We start from the raw sequence: 12,714 nt of genomic DNA, 5'->3' as shown, positions 1-12,714 counted from the left end.
AAAATAGATGGGAAGAAATAAGCAAAATAAAACTCAGGAAAATTTTGCATGGTGGAAAAAAAAAGGCATGAATCTGTGAAGGATAGGTGAAAAAAATACTACTTTGAAACATAATATCAGAAAATTTCAGAACATAGAAAGAAAAAAACAAAAATAGCCATCTCACGCTTTGCTGGTTGCAGTGGCAAAGGACTGAGAGGTCTATAGTTGAGTGCCCAAGTCTGAGAATGACCCCTCCCCTGCTGCTCAGTTCATTGTCCAAACCAAGGCATTGGGACTGCCAGCTACAAGTGATCTGCAGTTCAATCATCCCACATGCATAGAAGGCAGAGAAGAGAAAAAATTATTTGTGAACCAGATCAATGGCTGCAACGTTATCTTTATGAAAAATTTGTACACGGAGATATTCTACTACATTGTGGGTGAAAAATCGAGATATTAATTTTATGTGGAAGAAGACAAAAGAGAAGTTGACAACAAGGAGATATTTTTTATATCTTTTTATTGTGGTAAAATATACATTAAAATTGCCAGAACTTACCATTTTCCTAAACTATAACTCGACAAACATTAAACAACTCCTTATTGACCTCCTTTCCTAGCCCCAGGCAACTGCCATTCTACTTCCTGCCTCTATGAACTGACTACCCTAGGTACTCATAATAAATAGAATTATAATAATTGTCCTTTTGTGTCTGGCTTATTTCACTTAGTATAATGTCTTAAGGTCTCCCATGTTGTAGCATCTATTAGAATTTCATTCCTTTTTAAGGCTGAACACTATTCCATAAAAATATCAAATGCTTCACAGATTTGCATGTCATCCTTGATCAGGGGTCATGCTAATCTCTGTATCATTTCAATTTTAATGTATGTGCTATTGAAACAAGTACTAAAGATTTAACCAACTGAAAACTAAGATATTAACTAAAAGTTGAGTGGAGAAGGGGAAGTTGAGGTCACATAAGTGAGCTAAAATTTTATCTTCAATAGACAGGAAATGACAATGGCTATATTTCACAAATCAAGAAAAAGTCATAGCACCATCTTGCTTAGATGTAACCTCCTCCAAAAAGCACAATTTTAATAAGTAGCAAGAATAGGGACTAGGTAATTGGAGAGGTAGAGTGAGGAAGAGGTATTATTTCAAGGTACTCTGTATTACTACTTTTTCTTTAAATCTTTATATATATATATACACACACACACACACACATATATATATATGTATATGTGTGTGTGTGTGTGTGTGTGTGTGTGTATATATATATAGTCATAAATGCCACCAACCACAGTACTACTTAATGATCAGAATTGCAACCCAGAACTCCTAACATTCAATAGTGTCTACTTTTCATTGCAATAGGGTGCCTCTCCCAACACACTTTCCTGAAAATCCATTAAGTCATATGGAAAAGGCATAGCAATAGCATAACTCCAAAGGCCCCCTTTTCTCCTTATCTCCATGCTTGATAACTTGTATTACTGATATTATTCTATCATACATAGTACCATTTTGTTACTAGAACTACTACTTTTACTACTATTTTTCTCTTTTAAAGAGTTCTATCTGCTTTTGGCATCAGTCTTGCCACTTCTCTGGAATGTGGATGAGTTCTTTGAAAGCATACATACTATCTTACTTCCCCCGCACACCCCTAGAGTTTTCTCATAGACCTGTTCTTGTTCAGCACAATTTGCACATCAGCGTCACATCTTTCTTGAGAGTGCCACGCAAAGACTTCAGCAGCCAGTAGCTTTTGTAATGGTCCCGACTCCCACCATAGCTGTGGGAATAATGCCTGTGCATCTCCTGCTCTTTGATTTTCCTTGGGCACCCAAAGATAGTCACACCAAGTTCTCATCTCTTTTCTTGACTAATCTGAAGCTTACACTCCTCTTAGCAACATTACCTCTGTCAGAAGCTTAGAATGGGGCTCTTGAGTCCACAAGAATCATGCACCCATTGTATGGCTGTGCCTGGGCAGCTGAGATAGGATTAGTTTCATGCCAAATTTCAACAGATAAAGGGAGCAGTCGTCCTCAAATCAAGTAGGAAATCATTTAAACTAAGTTCCATATTCAGTTTTACAGAGAAAATGGTGATGTTTCAAATAAATAAAAAGAATCCTTCTGATCTGAGAATAGGGTCTTCTCAATTATAAGTATTTTCTATCTCCTTTAAGTTTTGCACTTTGATGTTTTTCTGATGTCAATTATTGTCTTTGCTATTAATAACTTTCGCAGATGCAGAGAATTGATTTGGAAAAGTGATGAAGGTTGGTGATAGAATCTTCTATATGCCGCAGTCATCAAACCTAACTTTTAGTATTATTTCCAGTTCAAAGTTCCACATATTAGGAAAAAAAACTAGAAACTTCTAAAATAAAATCAACCATGATCATGGGTAACTGAAAATCATATTAATTAAGAAATGCTTATGGGAGCTGGGATGTGCAACCTGGAACAAAAAGGAATGAGAAGGCAATGTCTTTTAAATGTGTAAAGTGAGGAGCTAGAAGCTCTTTTGTGTGTTCAGAATGCAAAGCTCATAAGAGCTAGATTTCTGTAATCAAAGAGAACTGGACACACATTTTAACTCTCCATTTATTAATTGTGTGACACTCAACAGGTCACTCTAGCACTCTAGGTCTCAATTCCTCCTTCTGTAAAATAGGGGCAAATGATAATACCCACAACCAAAGTGTCCTTCTATAGATGACTGGATAAAGAAGATGTGGTATATATATACAATGGAATACTATTCTGCCATAAGAAAAGATGAAATAGTGCCATTTGCGACATGGATTGATCTTGAGATTATTATGCCAAGCAAAATAAGTCAGACACAAAAAGTCAAGAATCAAATGACTTCACTGATATGTGGGATATAAACCTGAAAGCAACAAAGGAACAAGACAAACAAACAAACAAAAACTCATAGATACAGATAATAGTTCAGTGGTTACCAGAGGGTAAAGGGGGAGAGGGGATAGAAGAGGGTAAAGGGGGTCAAATATATGGTGATGGAAGGAGAACTGACTCTGGGTGGTGAACACACAATGTGATTTATAGATGATGTAATACAGAATTGTACACTTGAAACCTGTGTAATTTTACTATCCATTGTCACTCCAATTAAGTTTAAATAAAAAAAAAATAATGCCCATAACATACGATTTTTGTGATAAAAAACAAAAACACATGCAAATTGTATTATATGCTAGTATATAGGAAAAAACTCTTTAATGATTATCACTGCTGTTTTTATCATTTATTATTATTATTATTATTATTTTATTATTATTATTACTATTCCAAAGGGAAAGCACATACTAATGAATGAATGTCCTAGATCAATAAAAAGGTGACTTTCTTACCAAATGAAACAACTAATCATGGGACAGAGAGTTCAATGAAATAATGAGCTTCCGATGGCCATCTCCCAGGAATTCTGTAATTAAAAGGAGTTTCTGCATTAAGAAGGAGGTTATACCTGCTGATCATTAAAGTCCCTTTTACTTTTCAGAGATAATGTAATGATTAAGTTCATGCAACTCATTAGTGCCAGGAAGTTTGGGGGTGTCGATGTGGTCCCAAATTGTTCTTCCTTCTAGTTAATAAGCAGAGAGGCTGACTGGGGAGTTTCCAGTTACTATTTCTGCATAGCACGACCAAGTGAAGTTGTTTCTTGTACCTCCCGAGCAGGCAGGCCTCTCTCTCTCCTCTTCTTTTTTCATCATGAAAGCCTTAGGAAGCAGAGACCGCCTGTTCTTCCCTTCCAGTCCCCCAAGAAAATGACAAAATGACATTCTTTCCCACTCTCTATGAAATGACTTCTGTTAACAGCTCTGGAAAAAAATGCTGCAAAGATGTGAGTGAAATGATGGCAGAATTTGTTGACAAGAAGGCAAAATGAGGGAATTCAGAAAAAATCATCCACATTAGAGACTGAGAGCCCTGTGGGTTCCATCTGCTCCTTCCTCCCCTGGCCTGCGGTCATCTCAGAATCATCTCAGGAGATCATTGGTCTGCTTTTAAATGACTGAATCAGTGGGGCTTCTAACGGATTTCACTCTTAGCAGACTTTCTTTTGTTGATGTTCAGTCGAAAATGTTCCTCTGATTAATTTAACTTATTTCTCTTCATTACATGATGGTGGTGATTTTGAAACAAAGGAAAACATGCAAATTTCAAAAGAGTCACTGTGGAAATTTCTGCTTAAAATATCTTATTTTTGCAGCAACACAGGGCATAATTGCTGTTCGAACATCCTCTGCAGGAGTAGGGTTCCCCAAACAGGAGCCCACCCTCCCCCTCATGTGCATATTCCTATCCATGAGCTGTGATTAGAAGGATCCAAAATAGGTTCCCTGCCCACCCACATCAGGCCAGTGCACCGGACATTATCTGCTGCGACTCTAGACGTTACTCTAGATATTTCTAGACTCTAAAAAGAACAAACAAAAAACTAGAATATCTTTGAAAGTTGTTATGTGAACTAGTGAGAGGAAAAATGAAAAAAAAAAATCACTCTAAGGGGGAACAGTCAGCATAATACAAGATAAACAAGAACCGTGGGGTCAATGATGTGTGGGTCCTGACTGTGCCACGAGCATGGCCTTAGATAATCTACTCACCTCTCAAAGCCTCAGTGTCTGTCCGGTAAAACGGTCACAATAATCCACACTTCACAGAATAGTTCCAAGGCAAATTTTAAGAAGCCTCTATCACAGTGTAAGGCAGAAGTCTAACACTCAATAAAGATTATAAATAATCATTCTCCCTTTGGTGTGAATAAGATTAGTATAGATATAGGTGTGAGATTTGGAAAAGATTTATTGAAAATATCTCAAGATGACTGAAAGCAGACAGTAACAGACAAAATGTAATTAATTGTGAATTTGCATGGAACAGGAAAGGGAGCTCTTTTAGGAGCAATGTGATTGGTGTGGGAGGAGTGGGAGTGTCCCAAAAAGACTCAATCTTGGTGTTCAGTGACAGGAGGATAAAGGAGGTGCCACTCCAGGCAAGGAAACACCTGGAGCTTTACACCTGAGCATCAGGTATTCAAAGAGCAATGAGAACATGGTCAGATTTAAGCAAAGTTGAGTACTGGAGAATGATCAGACAGAAAGATGGAATAGGCAGGAGAGGGCCAGGATAGAAGAATGTGGGAATCTAGGAAGGCATCATCCCCAGTGGAGTTATTCCCTTTGAAAATGCTTATATCCTTTGTAAATAAGCCATTGCTGTGTATCTCATAGGGTATCACAAGTATATTACCCTGTGTCATGGGCTTAGAAGGGCAGTCTGTATAGTATAAAAACTGCAGACTTATAATCTGGAAATTGGATTTAAGATCTGACTGAAGTCAAAATCTGTTTGCTTGCCTGAAATGCCATCTCCTTTATCTTCCCCTCATTAAATACCAAGATTGAGACTCTCTGGGACACCCCTCCCAACCACTTTACTCCTAAATGAGCTCCCTTGCCTTAGTTTTACACAAATGCACAATGAATTACATTTTGACTATTAATGTCTGCTTTGACCCATCTTGAAATAGTTTCATCTTTCCTAAATCTCACACCTACATCTATAAATAATCTAATTATATGCAGAAAACCCTGGGCATGTGATGTAACCTACCCGCTCCCGCCTCACTTTTTTCATCTGTAAAATAGGCATAGTGCCAGTGCACGGCCCACAAGGATGCTATGATGATTAAATGAGGTCATGTCATGCATGCAAAGTGTTTCGTACAGTTCCAGGCACAAAGGAAGCACTCAGTAGGTGCTGGTTTAAAAACAATTCAAACAAACAAAGAAAACCGCACTCAGTGGGTTGAGCAATCACTTTAAATGTGGTCATCTCTCACAGAAGTGCATGAGTAGCTCATAACACAAGGTTTCAAAACCCTCTAACACAGTGAAGAGTAAGAGACCATGTTGACCGTAGCTGGTATGTGGGGACAGAGTGGTGATGGTGAGACTGCCCTACAAAATTTGGTATATGAGGTCTCGGTGCACAAAGCAGGAACTTAGCACTTTTTAGTAGAATCCAGGATTCAACAAAATAACAGAAAATAAACTACCAGAAACTCAACATCCCATAGGTGTTACATGGTGCTACAGTGGCCATTGAGAGATTTATTAAATGCTATTTGAGCGAAAACAGTTTTAATTGCCTTTTCCCACCACCTTTCTGGTGCTTGTGCTTTCTGATTATAATCTAGCCCCTTTATCACCAACCTACACAGAGCTCTCCTTTCCCATCACACTTTCCTTCCTCCCATTCACCAAACGTTTCTTCATCCAAGATGATCAGTTGGGTTTGTTAGTTCACCTCACAAGTGTTTTGCTGAAGGTCAGATCCCAAGATCTGTTGTAAAACAAAGAATATCCTTACGTTTTATGGACTAAAACCACTGATCACCAATAGTGAGCAAAGCATGTTTATCTGGAGCCCCTGGCTCTCGGAGGATTTATTCAGAACCATGATGCTTACCTATAGGAATAGAGCAGCTTCTCTGCTTCGCTGACTCTGGCCAGTAATGCCCTGTGCAAATGAATTTGGAGATTTTCTCAGCTTGTGTTCCTAAGCTACAAAAGGGAAATAGCCCAAATTGCACCTACTTGGGCCTGAATTATTGACTTCAGCTTTGAAGTGCAAATGAGCTGAATGAAAACATACTTAGATTGCAACACAAAAACTATTCCTACTAGCTGATTGATGGTGCATTAACTGTCTTGTGAGGAAAGCCTTGTACTGCTATGGATTTGTAGTCCCCTGGTCCTACTATCCCACAGGTGAAGGCAAATGCTACCCACCATAAGAACAGGTCAATAGTGGTCATTTCTTAAAATTCTTTGCTTTCCCTTTTTTCTAGCAATTTGAGTTCCTGGGTTGCCCATAAAACAGTTCTTTTGTTGTTGATCGGCCCTGCTGCTTCTAAAGCTAGACTTATGGTCTTGAGCTAGGAAAACAAACTGCTATAAACAACTTCTCAGTAGGCTAAAATCATCAGTATTTATTGTGAATGCAAACTCCTTTGGAAACTTCTAATCACCATAATCCGTCTATATAAAAATAATCCCTGACTAAATGAATATGTCTGGAAGGAAAAATGAACAGAGCATTTAAACGACCACACAAAATGCCATGTGCAAATTATTAAAGGGTCTTCAATATTTGCAGCTTCAAAGATAATGAACCTTTCATACAGCCTGACCATCTATGATTGACTTTGGAAAATAATGTTAGGACTTTTGGTAACTCCTTCATGGAAATCATAGATATTTAAATGAATCAATATATTCTTTGTTCATCACTTCCCATCTGTACGATCTTAAATCATGTATCAGGCATAATTGAGAGGCTCTGCACCAAAATGTCTCCAGGGAATCTGTCGGTTATGTTAGCATAGCAGAATTTACTTCAGAGGAGGGTCCTTTTCTTTGTTGAAAAGAATAACAGATAGGTAATGTTTAGCATCTGCTTACGCTAAAGTACCATAAACATCTCTTTTGTAAGATTATGATTTTTAACAACTCATTAATTGATATTTACTATTCATCCAAGAGGACTTTCTTTTCATATCCTAGAAATAATGCTGAGAGCTTTTAGAAAAGAAAAAGAAAAAAAGGAACTTGACTGAAAGGGGGACAAATAAGGTTACATCTGTTTTCCCTCTTATAGGCTTCTGTGTTAGGGACAGTATTTTAAGATTCAGTGCAAATTTTACTACTGAATATTCCTTTTTTTTTTTTTTTTAAACATAAGGAGTCTTTCTTCATGAATGACATGGCCCCAGGAAGTGTTTGGATACAGACTCTAACATTGTGTTCCCCACTAATAAGACAAAAGAGAAGGTCTAGAAGGAATGAAATGCAGAGACAATCTTCCTGGTTTATTTTACTTCACTCAATAACTTTAACCAGTTCTCTCATAGCATAGTCAACCATATGTGAGAGAAGAGCAAAACTCATTGAGTTAAATTTCCATTGCTCATAAAAAAAGGACAGAACAAAGGGGTCTAGCTAGCCAACAAATGAACTAATCAGACTCCAAATAATTAGCAGGTATCAGTTCAATGGTGCTGAAGTTTGAATTCCTTAATAAAGGGGTAAAATTATCATGCAATGGGAAGCAAATGAGAAAGAAGGAAAAAAGATGAATCCATTTGACTATAAAATTGTACCTGAGCCATTCCCCCAGATTAGATAGACCTAAAATCCCACTTTTTGCAGCTTCAAAATGGTTTCAGAAAAGTTCTTATTATTATCATTGTTCAATTTCATGCGTCTCTGCACTTGAACTTCCAGCCAGAAGCAGGAGTCGAACTGCCAGAAACACTATGAAGAAACAGTGTTTTTAGTGGCATTTCTAGCCAACATTTTCAGGCCCAGGAGATTTCAAGACACATCCAAACTTTTGACTGCTAATATGATTTGAACTTCTGAATCTTGTGAGTTTTTTTTTTTTTTTCTTTCTCAATCAGAATTAAATTATGAGCTAAGGAAGCAAAAGAACGAAATACAATTTTAGAAGTTATTTTCTGTACTGGATGCGGTCTCTGCAGGCTCCAGATTTGTGGTATGCTACCTCTCTACTCTGGACATTAAGTGTAATATCTGCAAAACTAATTATGATGCATATTATCAGGAGTGACCAATGTTTCTTGTGAATAGCCTCTTTGTGAAATTTCAATCTCTATTTGAATGAGTATTCAGTTTAACAAGGAAATGTATATGCTTAATGATCACCATAGAACAGCTGTGTTCTATACAGAACATATTAAATTATCATTTAATTTATCTGGCATTATAAATTACAGGTATTTCCAGATAACCAGAACCTAGTTTCAGAAGTCTAAAATAAGCTGATTTCAATATAGTGTGATGGAAATCTTTCTAAGCTGTCTGATCACAGCAAATGCTAAACATAATTTAACCACTGCTTGACAAATCAGTTGCCACTATGATTATTTCTGTGCTATCTGGAAATATACATTTTATCTTTAGTGTGATTTTTTTTTTTGTACAACATTTTATTGTTACTAACTATAATTTCTTGCAAATGTCAGTCTGCCTGATTCAGACAAAACCTCTATCTGTTCGGTAATTTGAAACTTAAAACATCCTCTGTTATGAATAAGCAGATAATCAAGTGCAGCATGTTAATCAAAGCTGTTAGGTGTTGAAAGGAGGCACCAAGTACCTGTCTTTTATGGTGGGGTTTTTATGACAATTAATTTGTGTTGTCAGAGAACTTCATTTTTTCTGCTTATTTACAGAAATGGGTTTATCTTCTCATGAGACAGGATTATTGCAATCTCGGTACATATGTATTTACTATTCAGCAGTGATGGACATCTTAGTTAAAAGCTGGTGGTACCAAAGGCATATGCTTACACTTTGGATAAAGGAATTGAGTCCATGTTCACAAAGACGATAGCTCTCTGCAGAATGGGACTTGAGGGACATTGGCATGGTCACACCTGTCCCTGTATATCTTGTATATCTGTTGGTCAAAATAACCAGGTATAACATTAGGCCTGGTGTTAATTAGGTATAACATTAGGTATAACATTAGGCCTTCTCAACACAGACTGAAGCACTGTCTTCAAATGGTTAAATTCATCATAAAAAGACTGCAATTTCTGGAGTCAGCCTGAGTTCAAATACAAACGCTGGCTCAAACACTTCCTAGTTTGTTTTGTTTTGTTTTGTTTTGTTTTGTTTTTAGTCACATGCAAACAACTTAATACCTATCATTACCATTGTTTGATGATGAAATAAATTAGTTTGTACATTAATATCAGAAAACCCTATTTGCACTCACACCATATGTCAGACATTATTCTAAGTACTATACATATGGACACACTGAATCCTATAATGGGCCTATATTTCACAGCTAGGTGAACTGAGGCACAGAAGTTAAACTTGTCTAATGCCATGTGGCTAGTAAATGGAATAGTTAAGAAATGAACCTGGGCGCGGTGATTCTGGAGCTCATGCTCTTAACCACCCACCCATACTATAATGAGGACAATGCTGAGTAATTTTTTGAATTGATTAATGTTAAGCTACCTAAGGAGGAAAAGAAGTCCTGCTCTAACACATTACCTTCCCCTTCTCTTGTGATCTGTTGGAAGTTTCTGCTATGCTGGTCACCTATCTCCTTGAAGAGTGTAAGACCTTAGCCAAAGGGTATTGAATACCATCTGATGAAGATTTCAGGTTTGCCATTGGATAACATGTCGTAAGGAACGGGAAAAAGACAAGTTGAAAGTGGGAAAAAAAGGAAGAAAGAAAAATAGTAGATTTATAGTCTAAAGACAGTATATGAAAGGGAGGCTAGGGCTTTCTGCAGCAGCCCTTGGACAGGAAGCTGAAGTGAGTAGGTTGTTTGGGAATAAGATTGAGAAGGAATCCGAGATTTGCAGGAAATTTAAAGTTCCCCATTTAGTCATTTTTGTCTTACCATGATCTTCATTCACTGTAGGTTGACCTTTATAATCCCTGTTCCCCACCTGTGTCATGGCACAACAAATTTGAAGCTTCATGGACACTCAATTCTACCTGTCAATGATATTTCTTAATAAAAACAATGTCGGGTTGGTGTTTTGAAAAAAAAAATATTGGGTTAATTAAATGAATTAATGCTTACACCATCTACATTAAATTTAAACAATTTTTTTGAGGAATAAGGCTAGGTATAATAAAGAACTTAAATATCTTATTTTAAACTTACGCATATAAGATGTACACAAATACACACTCTCACCAGTACTCACAGTATGTAATTGTTATAAGTAAAAGTAGAAGAATTCATAAGAATATGTTTTTTGGAAATGTAAGTGAGGTTGCAAAAATCAGTATTCCTACAGTGAGATTCTTCTCTTTTGTAGTCCAGACAATACACCTCTGTGTGTGGAGAGTGATTCCTTGTGAGCTTTTAAGGAAGCGTATCACTATCTGAAACCAACATCCAGAACTTCACCTAACTTCATGGACATAAATCATGCTGTCGTCACTCTCGGGAATAAAAATTGCATTTTATAAATGCAGCGAAACATGCTCCTTCCTTCTTCATCACCATTTTGATCAAATAACTGTGAAGAACATGACAGTATAATCATGGTCACATGACTGAGCCATCAGGAAACAAGACTTACATATATTTTTTTCAGTTTTCCACCTTACTTTCGTCCTCAAATCTTACTTATTTCATGAGAGGTTTTCAATGTACAGTGGTACTTAGAGTAGTTAAAACTGGATGAACATGAAAATAAGAGGCCCACATTAGAAGAATTTCTAATTTCTGGCACAGCTTGTGTCTTAAACAAATGGAAAACTTGTTTACTCTCGATTGAAACATATTTTTAAGTATGTTTTTAAATACCTATCAAATTCACAGGAAAAGGGTCAGGGAAGCAGTTTTTAAAAAGTTATTAGTTATATGGAAACTTAAACTTTTTATTTATGGCAAAGTTCTCTTCAATGCTGACATGTGCCGTAGATCTTCCTGTGTCTCAGATACATTTTAAATGGCTCATCGTAGGGCATCTATTTTGATTTTGTGGCCCTTAACACAAATGTCAAAAGTGGAAAATATGGCAGTTAAATTAGAAAGTACACTAGGAAGAATGTAGAGGCTACCGGGTCCTAGATTTGAGTTTGCTACAAATAAATGGGCTTAGCACCCGACCTCAGCTTGCTCATGTTTCAAATGAGGGTTATAAGCATGGTCTTTTCTGACTATGGCAGCCATCGTGAACATGGCCCCAGCTAACATCCATGGATCTATTTTCTAATATCCTAGGCTGATAAAAATAGTAACCTCTAGTGGTTATTGTCCTGAACTCCTAGAAATCATCACAGCTACTGGCATACAACAGTGGCCAATAAGTATGTGATCAACTGAATGGAATAAAACTATATAAACAACAAAAAAGATTAAGAAAGCAGTTCATTCACTTTAACTACTTGGGTGAAAGGACAGTTTCAATTATAAAGTATAATTATCAGAACGTATTTAAAGAAATGCAGCATTTCTGACACATTCAATAATGGATTTAATATAATGTTATCACGTATAGAACCATGGTAAGAATAAATACTACTTCAAAATTAATAAATCAAACCAATACAATAAAAATTGATGTGTCTAAAACATGAAATGATTTTCTGAAGTTTTTCAGACATTCTTCTGAGTACTTGATCAGACTACAAACATACTGAACAAATACTTTTTTATCAAATGCTTTAGCTGTCCCATTCCTGATTCAGAATATTACTACCTTAATTCCCCAATAATGGAGGTGTCGGTGAGGGAGATATTGAGTAGACTTCATAAAGTTCTGATTGATTGGTATTTTCATCAGAATCGTGGTGCCTTACAGCAAGGAAAAGATATTAGAGTAAATCAGTGGATCAAATCCCTTTTGTGGATGATGTGGCAAAGGGTAAAAGTCAACACACTTGCTGACCTCCTCTTCCTTCCCTATGCTCTTATCCCGTAGAGGAACATTTCTGCCTCTCGTTTGACTCTCTAGAGACTCAAATCTACAATCTATCCAGGATCAAACTGGATCAGCAAATAGCTATGAAATGGCTATTTACCACATTGGCCCCATGCAGAACGGCTTTAACTGAAATAAAGTGGGACTAATAGATTCACCGATGTCAGTTGAGTCTGTGCCCACAA

General features: G+C 36.8%; 1 non-coding gene across 1 annotated transcript; it reads right to left on the bottom strand.

The window, feature by feature from the left end:
• Nucleotides 1-789: 789 nt before the first annotated feature.
• On the bottom strand, nt 790-893 carry LOC117012006 (U6 spliceosomal RNA). Its single transcript, XR_004421088.1, has one exon. It is a non-coding gene; the product is annotated as a U6 spliceosomal RNA (small nuclear RNA).
• Between the last annotated feature and the right edge of the window lie 11,821 nt (nt 894-12,714).

Source organism: Rhinolophus ferrumequinum, chromosome 19 (assembly GCF_004115265.2).
Source record: "Rhinolophus ferrumequinum isolate MPI-CBG mRhiFer1 chromosome 19, mRhiFer1_v1.p, whole genome shotgun sequence".
In the NCBI taxonomy this organism is placed as follows: Eukaryota; Metazoa; Chordata; class Mammalia; order Chiroptera; family Rhinolophidae; genus Rhinolophus; species Rhinolophus ferrumequinum.
This window is presented reverse-complemented; position numbering and strand designations above follow the sequence as displayed.